At 45.7% G+C, this 12108-nt stretch overlaps 1 protein-coding gene across 21 annotated transcripts in view; it reads left to right on the top strand.

Moving 5' to 3' along the window:
• LOC122615285 (PDZ and LIM domain protein Zasp) overlaps window positions 1–12108 on the top strand; it is a 55534-nt gene that overhangs the window by 22018 nt on the left and 21408 nt on the right. The gene's annotated exons all lie outside the window — the stretch shown is intronic.

Raw genomic sequence — 12108 nt, 5'->3', positions numbered from 1 at the left:
ACCCTGCCGGATTTAGACCTAAAATTCCACTCAACTCGGAATCCGAAGGGCATTGTTCTGTCTGCAAAGTTCGCTAGATTTTCGACGACCAACAGGCACATCCGGAATGTTAGACCCCCGCCCTCGGAACCCAACCCCCTCACCCTTCATCCACATCCATGCTACTGTTTTTATTGGACGGCAAGGATTTAGATTCTAGCCTGCAGTTGTTTGGGCTCAGCTGAACATATTGTCTCGCCATTTTCCATTTTTTTGGTAGCAGGACTTTACTAATTGGTGGCATTCACAATTCGCCTGCAAGGGGGGCTCCGCTCCAAATGGTCGTTTGTGCAGGTGCAAAGTACAAGGGCATATGGAAAATATGAAAATTCAAGACTTACCGCCTTTGATTTTGGTCTGTGTGTTTTTGCTGCTGAATTTTTTGCCTACCTGCGTTAAAAGTTTAATATTTGCAACTGACTTAAAACCATTAGAAATGCAGACTTACCTGTCTAAGCTGCTTTTCTGCTAATCAAATCAATTTGGTTTCATTCGCATCAATCACTTGCAGGTTGTGTGTTAAGTTTTGGCATTTCACAATCACTATTTGGTGTTAAAATATCAAATTTGCACTTGAACATTCAAGATTTGCGAACAAAAAAAGATCAGGGATGAGCTTTTTAAATGCTAGCGATGACACGGATTACTACTGATCAACTATCGATTGAGCACTGATCTGATTGAAATGCATGCTAGTAATTAAAAATGGAAACCAAAAACACGCGTTATCTATTATTGAAGTACTTTTTGGTAATTGCATTTTCAAATTAGCCCACTACAATTGCGACACACAATGCAAAATTAACTTTTCCACCAGCATCGATTGCCACGCGATGCCTGCTCACCCCATCGATAAATAATCGATGACTTGACTAATTAGTGCAATTTGCGCGTTTCATGTTGGCAAATATTCAGAGTTGTATTTCCACGGGCATTAAATTGAACAAAACCGTGACATATTCCACCGACCAATTGGCCATTAAGCGTACCCATATGGCATATGGCACAATGTGTTTCTTTTTTTCGCATTTAAGAGTCTTAAGTGATTAAGCGAGCGAGACGGGGGACTTGTAAAGGGACATGCATCAAACATACTGTCATTAATATAAAAATGAAATTACCTTGTCCGGCAGCAGATGCCATTAAAAAAAGGAACGGCAGAAGGAAAAGCGCTCGGAAAATGAGGACGAAATTGCCGCCCACCCTACTGTTGTTGTTGTTGTTGCTGCTGTTGTTGTTGTCGCTGTGCATCATCAAATTGAAAAATGTCAGCGAAAGAGAGGAGGAAAATGGGAAATCAGAGAACAATGCGGCACTGGACAGGTAAAACGCAAAGGCAAAGGTAAACTGCCACGCCCCGGGGGCGTTCTCTTGTAGTCCCTGTTGCTGCATCCAGTTGTTGTTCGTGTTGTTGTTGTTGCTGTTGCTATTCTGCTGCGGACGCGGCCCAGTTGCATTGACAATCGACAAATGAGGAAAGATAATGCAGGCATTAATCTTGCTACCAGCAATTTGTCAGCGTTGCTCCATCCCGCTCCATTCCGTATTGCCATCTCTTACCGTTCGAGATGTCAGCTGCAGTTCGAGTTTCTCGATTCCAGGGGCTGCCGTTTGGGGGGCTTAAGAATCTTACAGTGGGTGCAAACTCGAAATTATTCACATTCAATTGTAATATTCAAACAATTGATTAGGATGTGAAAGAACTTAGTACTTTGGACTATAAACATCTGAATACAAACTCCTGAAAACACTATAAAAACTTGATATTTCTATGCCACATTATTGAGTTATTCACCCCAGTCTGGTCTGAATGATTCATTCCAAGCACATGTGAATAGCGCCATCCCTGTTGAATATTTCCAGCGACCGCCCTGGCATTCCGAAGTCCGAGAGTTTGTCCCTGCCTCTTCTAAACGCTGGCTTCATCAATTAATTTACAATTTGCCAGACGTCCGTGTCCAGCTCCAGATGCAGTTCCAGTTCCTGCTCGTGCTCCAGCTCCAGTTGCACGTTCCCATCCTGCTCTGTGTTATCCTGCGCTGTGTGGTCAGCTTGGCATACTTTTTCTATGCCACTCGTGCCCCGTGGCCCACTAATGGCCATGTCCTTGCATCCTGGCGCAGCCGTTCCACTTCACCCATTTCGCCGGGCTCTGCATCCGTAAATTGCATTGCTTGCCAACTTGTTGAAAGGCGGAGCGAACTTAAATGCTTTTCAATGTTTTTCCATGCCGTGGTACCCACTTAAGGTCACAGATAGTTCACTGGAAAAAAAACTATTATTTCAAATGGCAATACTTGGGAAGATATGTCACACACTGTACATCGATGTTAAAGCTGCTTTGCTAAATTAAACTCTTTTTTTTAGTATAACATTTTTTCCCCCTTAATTTCTTTATGGTTTCGATTCGAATCAGTTTTTTTTTATATGTAAAGAAGGCAGTGGCGTTGTGAACCCCGTTTAATGGTCACAATTTAGCTTTTAATTAGATCGGCAAATTTGTTTTCGAACCATTTTGCTCGCTCGTGCGGAGGACAAATGCGGAAAATACGAATTCGAAGTCGGGAAAGTAGCGCCCGTTTTCCGCCCGGAGTTAGAGTGCTTACCGGTTTCCATTTTAATTGTTTTTGTGCGGCGGAGACGACCCTTTGGCCCCATCCCCATCCCCATCCTCCCCAGAGCTCCGCTGCCGTGTCGCTGATTTATTTATTTCTATTTGCTGTTATTTAGCTGGTTCTTGTTGCTGTTTGTTCTTTATATCATTTTATTTTATTTCGTTTTATTTTATTTTATTTCGTTTTATTTTCTTTCACTTCATTTTATTTTCCACCAAACCAAGCGAGCGCAATTGCGGTCGCAGAGCGTCCGCCCCCCGTGTCCCGATTTTCCCCATTTCCCCATTTTCCGCCCCGCGGAAAGCCCCTCTGCAGCTGTCTGCGTGCCATGCTCTAGTTTTCTATTTTTGCTTTCCCGGCCGTAATGGCAACCTTAATCACGTAATGATTTTGAGCGAGTGAGCGAGAGGCGCGGGTGTCCAAATTCCACCCAAACCCCCCCACCCACGATTTTCCTGCGATTTTCCTCCTGCTCCTTGCTGTTTGCTCATTCATCGCGGCTCTTGTTTTTGTATTCCGCAGTTTTGTATTCGCAATTGGCACAAATCTCGGCGCTCGCCACGCTAATGGCCAAATGCTGTGGCGCTAATTGAAATTACATTTCTTAAAGTTAAATATTTAATTGAGAGCCGCCAAGCCGAGCGGACATCATCAGCAGTCCGGCGAAGGCTCAAAAGTTGCTCAAGTGCACACAAGAGTGTGGGAAATTGGGGAAAAGTTTGGGCAGAGTGGGTTTTTAAGCATTTCAGAAAGCCTTCCATCCGGAAACTTGTGCATTTAATATGAAAAGCCTTTAAAAGTTTTATTGAGTGCGCTTGTTTCAGGCGAAAGCGTAATAGAAACTAATGGAATCCTGTGACCCAATTCCCAGATTCAATATAAAAACCTTTGTAATGTGCTCTGTAGTAAATAAAAAGGAAGCTTAAATCGTTTATATTGCAGGGATAGTAATTTAAACAAGTATTTCGCATTTAGACAGTGTGTTTACTGGATGACCTAATTAAGAGATTTCACTTGGTATCCCTCAAATGCATACTATGGCTAAGTACCTTGGCCACATGTCAGTCTATTTTTTAGTTATTTATTTCATGATAAAGAAAGAAAGTATTTCGGACAACTTGAATGTTCTTAAAACAGCCCATTCCATGGTATTTTCCCCTCCCATTTGGGACAGTTTTGAGCTGTTCACTCCATCCTCGTGGATCGACATTTCGGCGCCTTTCATGTCAAATCCCCGGGGACAAACGTCGGACCTTGGATCCCAGCTTCATGTCTGTGCCTCAGCTTGGGCTTGTTGCATTTTCCCCCGGGAAATGAGAAGAGCCGAAAAAGAATGACGATGTGGCATGCTTAGAATGCCCGACACGAAAGCGTCGCCAAATCCTAATTGCATTTGTCTGATTGCACCCGTTGCAGCTGCAACTTCTCCGATATCTGCAATGCTGCATTTCCAGAGGCCTATCCAACGTGGAATAGCTGGAGATGGAGCTGGAGCTGAAGCTGGATCTGGAGCTGGCTGATGATGATGATGGTGATGATGCTGATTCATTAAATTGGTTGTCGGCTCCCCTTTCGGCCTTATGACAGGAACATGTAAATGCCATTTACTGTTTCCATTTCGAATTCGGTTTCTGTTGCCCCGCCATTGTCTTGTCGTCGTCATTGTCATTCCCAGATCGGAGGATTGCTGAACTGTTCGATTGGTGGACGGGCGCGGGAGGGGTACAATCGAAATTCCATTTAATGTAATTTGAGTGCCATCATTCATGCCTCGAATAGCTCTGGCAACAGGGAAGGTGGAGGGTGATTTTTGGTTAGTCTGAGATTACGTTTAACACGATTTCACGGCTGTCAGAACTGCGCCCAGGATTGATGGATGCCGGAGAACATCTCTGGCATTTCCAGGAACCAGCATTCCAAATACCATCCCCGGCCTTCTCCTTGGCCACTATTGAGCCATCATGTGTAACTGAAACATCAAACAAGCAGGCATTTCCTGCGCTGCCATCGAGTTTATTTAAAGGCTGACCCAAATATGCCAGACTGCAGTCCAGTTGCAGTCATAGATACCAGATATGTACCATGTACACACGAATGCAGATACTTTGGCAGCTGACTCGCACGCTTCGCATTTCGACACGTCCGTCGGCAGTGCGTAAACAATGGCCCAAACCATTGGCCAACGCGGGGAAATTTGGTCGAGATGCGTATGCGTGGCGGAAAATGCGAAAACACATTGCCGCCCAGCAGGTAGCAGGTAGCACGCAGCAGGTTGGGAAAGTATCCCGTTCCCGAAACTTTCCCAATCCACTGGTAAGCTCTGCAAGAGTGTGGCCCACACGTCTTGGTTATTTCCCGCAGCCAATTTCGGGCTTCATTAGAAATTTCCCCGGACCCGCAGAAAATATAATTTATGCATGCTTCTGACACAATACACAAAGGGTTCAAGGCAACCGCAGCCACAACCAGCTGAAGAAATAACAAACGGATTGGCTGGTGTTTTGGGAATCCCGAATTGAAAGTACCCAGTACTTGTGGCATGGCAGCAAATAATCACGGACATTCCCTGGGAATATCAGACATGCGTGTCACATGTAAATGCATGTAGATACCTGTAGAAGTACTAATAATATCCTGATCTATTTCAAACGAAACAATAAAGAATGGGAATCATATTTAAGAGCAGAAAGCGCAGTTAATTCGCGCCTATCTTCTGCAATTGCAAACAGCATACCCTTTTAATCTGAAATTACTGGGTGAAATCAGCAACAAACGACAGCGACAACGTCGACGCTGACGACACTAATTAAAAATGTTGGCCAACCCTTCAAATGGCTCATGCGGCGGACTGACAAGCGCAGAACTCTGGTCAAAACCAGAGGAGCAGGAGGTGGGCAGGATCTGGAGCTGCGGCTGTGGGGCTGAAATTGAAAAGCTGGCTAAGCTCCTGGCCGCAGTCAGTAGAAATCCGCTAAATTCCCAAACAACAACCCGTCGCACAAAAACAAACAGCGCGGATTTGGGGTGGGGCAGGACACCTTTCGACCTTGCGACCGGCGGCCCATTGATGATGTTGTTAATGGAAAAAATCTCAACACCCTTTCTCACACACACACACAAATACAGACACACACACACAGCAGGATAGAGATGGAAATCTAGTGGGGGGACGCAGCCAGAGCGAGATGGAGACAAACAATGGCGCGTAATTTTGCGAAATTTACATTCCTTAATTAATCTTGTTTGCGCTGCGGCAGTTGGCAGTTGTCTGCCAGCACTGAAAACCCCTTCCACCGCCGCCCCTGCTGGGTTTTTGGGGTTTCATCCGCCGGTGGATTCGCCTCTGGGGGCAACTAACACCAAGCCACGCTAATGACATTCAGGGCACAAGATGTCAGCCGAGGTGGAACCAGCTCACATCCTGTACCTACTACGTACAAATATATGTATATATATCCTGCCGCCTTATTAACCCATATATATATTTGTGCAGGGGAACTGGATATCCCGTTGCCTAATGAACCCCTTCTTGGCCCCGGTGCTCAGGATCGGGATCAGGTTCAGGTCGCTCCGCTCCGCTCGCTTTAATCAACAATTTGCGCACGCAGGCAGCGAGCGCGGGACATGTGACATTTATTGAAATTCTAGTTTATCCTTGTAAGAGGAAGCCGCGGCATCAGCTGAGAGCAATTTAAACTCAATTTCCAGACTGAGACGGAAAGCAGAAGCTGGTGCCGTAAATTGCTCCGCGAAGATGAGCCGCCAGATGAGCTTGTGTGAGCAGCGAGTGGGGTTGATTAAATTGGATCCAGGATGGGGACCTGCTTAAGGAAACTATCTTTGGAAACACATCGCAGTAAAAATACCCACTGAGAGTTAATTATAGAAATGAAAAGTAAGGGGAATCACAAACCTATTACATCAATTTATTGGCGCAGATCCTGAAAGTCTGTCGTGTGCACAAATGCAGTTGAGCACTTTCCTCGACGGGCCATAAAAAACAGCAGAAATTACAGAAATGCCATGCGTGAGTGGGCATCGTTTAAATTGTATCTCGGACTGCAGGAAAACCTGTCCCCGAAGTAATCAGCGAATCTATCACAAGCTCGTGCGTGAGCGGCACTTTCACCTGGATCTGGACCTGGACCTGGACCATTCGTGACTTGGCTTAGCTGCGCAAATGCAATTGGCAATTTCTCACTCGTTTTTACCCATTTTGCTGCTGTCACAACTCACAACTGTCCAGTGTGCAAAAGCTGAAGCTGAAGCTGAAGTCAAAGCCAAAGCCAAGCCCCTCAAGGCGATTGTCGTTTCTCGGGAGGTGTTGCCTCAGCTGTCGAGGAAATTCACACACACACATCAGCCCACAGATCCGCAGATAGCAGCTACGAAGATACAAAGATACATCCATCCTGCCATACAAAACGTATGTGTGTATCCGAATCTTTCCTTGAGACCTGCGAGCGAGGTCCGGCAGCGGCATTAGCGGCAGATTAATGATCGGCATACTGGCTGCGCCCACGCAGCGGACTAGAAAAATCCCTGGGATGTGAAATGGGGAAACGGAATTGGAATCCGCCCGCCGGCGGTGACTGCTCCACATGGGAATTCCTACTCCGTTTGGCCAACATTCATTAGCCGGGAGCTGGCTGCCGCAAAATGCGCGGCATTGTGGCAACGTTTTTTCCCATTGCTCCTCGTTATGAATATGCAACATTTATATAAATTGTCACGCTTATTGCAGTCAGACTGTGTTTCGTGTTTCACTCTCACGCTTTTTCCGCCTTTCCCCCATCAATTTTCCGGCTGTGTGTGTGTTTGTGTGTGAGTGCTGCTGCATCTGTCGTTCTACCAAATCAAAAAGCGAGATCTAGTTACAAAACACTTACTTATGTTGTAATACCCTGACTGAAGTAGATTATTAAAAAATCGCAGTTGGAATTGTTTTACAAGACTTGGCACTTGAGTTCAGTTATAAGATACTTAGAAGAGGAAGTATCGAAGGTAGATGGAAACAAACTCTTGATAGTTCTCAATATCAATCTATTGGCATTCCAGTTTCTGCAGTCTTACAAAATACTATAAATTAGAATGGTGAACCGAGTCTAAGCGTCTTATTTTATGTTTATGTCCGGAAGGGGAATGAAAGTATTCCCACTGGAGTTGCTAATACCCAAAAGCTATAGAGTATAACAACCAACTTGCAACTTACAATTTACAACCCTGGACCCAACGAAGCCAGCCTTCTGATGGTGGAACGCGCTTTTGTTGAACGTTGATTGCAATCATAATTTATAAATGTTGCCGACAGTTTGGCGGGTGCCACGATGTTGCAGTTGCCGCCGCCCATATTTCGCCATCAATAAATAAATATTATTTGTCTGTCCCTCTGCCTGTCTGTCTGTCTGTCTGTCTGTCTGTCTATCTGGCTGACTGGATGGCCGACTGGTCAGCGCTGTAAAACGGAGCGATGATGATGGTTAGAGGAGCGCCGTTCAAAGCCGAAGCCATTAGCAAGTGATTTGGTGACTTTTTCCAATCTAATTGAATGTGCAGCGGCAGGGGCAGCGACGAGAGCATGTCGAGGGCTTAAAGCTGAAGTGTGGCCCAAATGGATGGAAAGCAAAGGGAAGGGAGCAGAGCAAAGGAAAATGGCAAGGAGCACTTTAAACTGCCAGGCAGAGTGAATTGTTTCTGTAGCCGGTAGTTTGCTGTTTTTCATTCACTCTTTGGCTCGTTTTAATCGCTGCCAGCTCAGACTAGTTGCAAACTGTTTGCCCATCGGGATCCAGTTCCCAGTTCCCAGTTCCCAGTTTCCCAGTACCATAACCCACACCATATTCCATCCCGTTCCCGTTGCCGTTCGCATTCGCGCTGGTCAAGTGTTGTGGTTGCCATTTGTTTGTGCCAGAAAGCCGCATCAGCGCAGTGCCGGAGTTCTCGGGGACTCCAGTGATTTACTAGCGGGCGAGGGCCTCTGGAAGGGGTGGTGGGGGATGGGCGAACGTGGCGTATGAGTGATGCAGCATGCATATTCATACACATTGAGATTCATTGTATTTGCCCTGCATTTCCGCAGTATTTTGTATTTTATCTGCTTTGTTCATGTTCGCTCTACTTACGACTTTTCCGCAATTTCTCTCTACGCCCTTTACGGCCCTCAAGAGGCTGAGGATGGAGGGGGTGGTGGCAAATGGGAGTGTGTCGCTGTCATATTGCTCGCCTCAGCTGGGGCTTTAAGCAGATTTATTTTCAATTAAACAAGCTCATAACTTGGCCGACAACTTGGCAGAACTTGGCTGTTAGGCATCCACTTTAGAGTCCTGCAAGTGTGTATCCTGGCTCTTGGTTCTGGCTTAATTTACGCCACAAATTCAATTTATTTGAGATACACCTAATCCACAAAAGCAAACTTGATTTATCAACATAAATATTTTGCATACAATGTGTGAGCATGGCCCTATCTCTCCCGATTTCCAACCCCCAACCACCAATAAGAGAATGCATTTCGGTTTGGTTTTTGTTCCATTGTTGTTGTTTTGTCTCCAATCCATCCATCGATGTGTGTGTGGGTGTGTGTGTGTGTGTGCTGAACGAAATTCAATTTTAATGCACTTGAATGGATTTGAGCAGCGCTTAGTTGACTTGATTACGGGCCTTTGGCTTTGGCTTCGCTTCGGTTCGGTCCACAGAATTTCATTTGCTTTATGGATTTTGGATGCTGGCTGTTGGATGTTGGCTGTTGGATGACCGAAACCATTTTTCCCTTGAATCCGGCAAATCAAACACTTCAACAACTCAACTCAGCAACGAAACGAAACGAGACGAGAAGAAATTCTTCATACTTTTGTGGAAATGTTTGTCAAGCTGCCAGCGCCAAACCAACATCGCAACGAAAGCCACTTCGCCGTATCTGGAAGTATTTGTCATAACGCATATAATTTCAAGAGCTCCTCTCAAGTGGGACCGTCGAAAGAAGCAGAGAGCATACATATGCAGATGCGGAGTAAAATGCAAAATACACACAAGCCTGGAAAATGCTGATGATAATGCAAATGAAATTATTTTTACAACATTTACTCTCAAGCGGGCATGTTTCACCCAGGCTCTGTCCACTCGCTATATAAATCATCATTTGCCTGCTGCTGCTTTCCTCCTCATTTAGTTGTCCTGGTCCCTGTGCGCACCCACACCCACACACACATGTAATGCGCCAGGACACCACATTAATGTCCTGCGGAAAGAGCCTCCACAGGGTTACATAAAAACATGGCATTGCTTAGTGGGCGTGAAGTCCTAGCTTTTGGACTTTATGAGCAGCGCAGAGAGGGCTTTAAGTTGCAAGGGCTGTGCGCATTAGTTTTTCCTGCATTAAAATTAACTTTCTTTTCTAAAGGCGGCCCTTTACTCAGTTAAGGGAACTCAGATAAGACCTCAGCGTGACAAATGCCCTCTGCCAACTGATGTATTCCACACGGCAAATGGCGTCGTGGGTTCGTCATAACAAACAATGTCAAATAGGCAATGAGCTCGACCTGAGGGATCTGGCAACTGGCAGCAAAACTAATAATGCGGCCCAGGGCGGGGCCAAAGCTCCTGGTAATGCCATTTGGGCCTTGTCCATCTCCTCGTACATGTGGTCCGCTCATAAGTCATTCGAAAGAGCAAAAACAAATGCTCTGTCAATTGTCGGCCTGCCGCAAATGCTATAAAGCTGACAAATGTCGAACCAGCGCACAGATAGATATTCGCATGGACTGGGGATACAAACACGGATCGCAGGTACTCATAAAACTGTCCAAATGTCAATATCCCAGACCCACGAAAATACAAAAAAAAAAGTACTCTTCGAGCCGCGTTCACTTTGATTTCGGTTGGCTGAATGATGAGGGCATGGGAAGGGGGAGTGGTGAATGGGCGGGGGGATGAGCATGAGCAGGACGCGCAGGACGAGGAGCCGGGACTTATTTGTTGCTGTCTGGAAAACACCTTGGCCAAGCAATTTCAATTTTCCCCACAGCCGACAACAAGAAAATGAACATGTCAACGGCACACGTCGGATATGGACTTGGATTTGGCTTTAGTTTTGGTTTTGGTTTTGCCACTGGGATGGGGCGTGCACTGTCAAAAATAATAATAATTTTCTATTGCACTTAGCTGGATTTTTAATTATAAGATCTTATCCCTTTTTATTTTATTTTAAAAAGTAATCTTCATATTTCCTGTTACCACACTTAGTTCCTTAGATAGGCAATTCACATATGAATGCTACTCATTGAGCTATTTGCTCAGACCCAATTCTTTCGGGTTTTTTCCTCAGTGTACATTTTTGTGGCTCGGTTAACCTGTCGGCTTTGCTCGGCTGCCCCGATTCGCTGCGCTTCGATTCAATTCGATTCGGTTTCGGTGGGGAGGGGAGGGGAGGGGAGGTTCGGCGTTTTTTGGCAGCTTTGTAAATATTACAAAATTTAGGTGTCTCGCTTGGTGAGTGCGCCAATGAAATATTTATGCTCACACACACCGAGCGGCGTATCTGTGTGCGAGTGTCTCTGTTTGTGTTTGTTTTTGCACGAGCGTCGCCCGTTTTGTGCAAATATAAACCGACCACAGTCGAAAGGGGGTTTTCAGGGGGGGCTTTCAGAGGGGGGCTTTCAGGGGGGGACTTTCAGGGGGCTGGCGAGCACTGACTGACTGGGCCTGCCAGTTGTCTGATAAACAGACAATTTGCCAAAGTGGATACGTGCATGGCGCGTATAATTTTGGGGCACACCTGAGCCCCCGTTCGGACCTCCTTTCGCACCGGAGTCCCCCCTTCCCCACTCCCCAAAAGCTTTTGGCCTAGACCCCGAGTGGAGCAACAGGAGCAGTAGAGCCCCGCCCTCCGCGCTCCTCTGTGGCCGTATTTTGTGGTTGTGGACTTTAGCCTGATGAGTGTATCTATGTGTGCCAGGGATTGAGTGTGTGCTTAGTTGGTTAGTTTGGCTGATGAAGCGACATTGACAGGCCAAGTGACTTTCGTACTAATCGGCTTTAAATTTGCCCGTAGAAGGCCGAGTTTAAATGGAGCTGAAAAGCTTGCCTGAAGGGTATGTTTTCACACACTTTGTTTTTGCAATATTAAATGTTCAGAATGGACTATAATTACAATTTGTCAAGAAACATACATATTAGAAGGGAGTTCTGTAATTTATAATCAGTTACTATTCTACATTTGCGAGTGCTTTTTCCGGAAACCAAACTTGGAAACGACTAGTCATTCGAAACCCTCCGTGCTTGAGTCACTGCCTGCCATTTCAATTTCAATTTTAAGTTTGAAATTTGAAAATTCTCTGACGGCTGTATGCGTCAGTGCCGCCCACACAGCCGCTGGCCATATAGAAGAATCTCCGGCGTAACTTTTACGATTTTAATCGTGCAAATTTATGGCATTTTCCCGCACGATTTCCCCGTGGAC

Source organism: Drosophila teissieri, chromosome 2R (assembly GCF_016746235.2).
Source record: "Drosophila teissieri strain GT53w chromosome 2R, Prin_Dtei_1.1, whole genome shotgun sequence".
NCBI lineage: Eukaryota > Metazoa > Arthropoda > Insecta > Diptera > Drosophilidae > Drosophila > Drosophila teissieri.
This window is presented reverse-complemented; position numbering and strand designations above follow the sequence as displayed.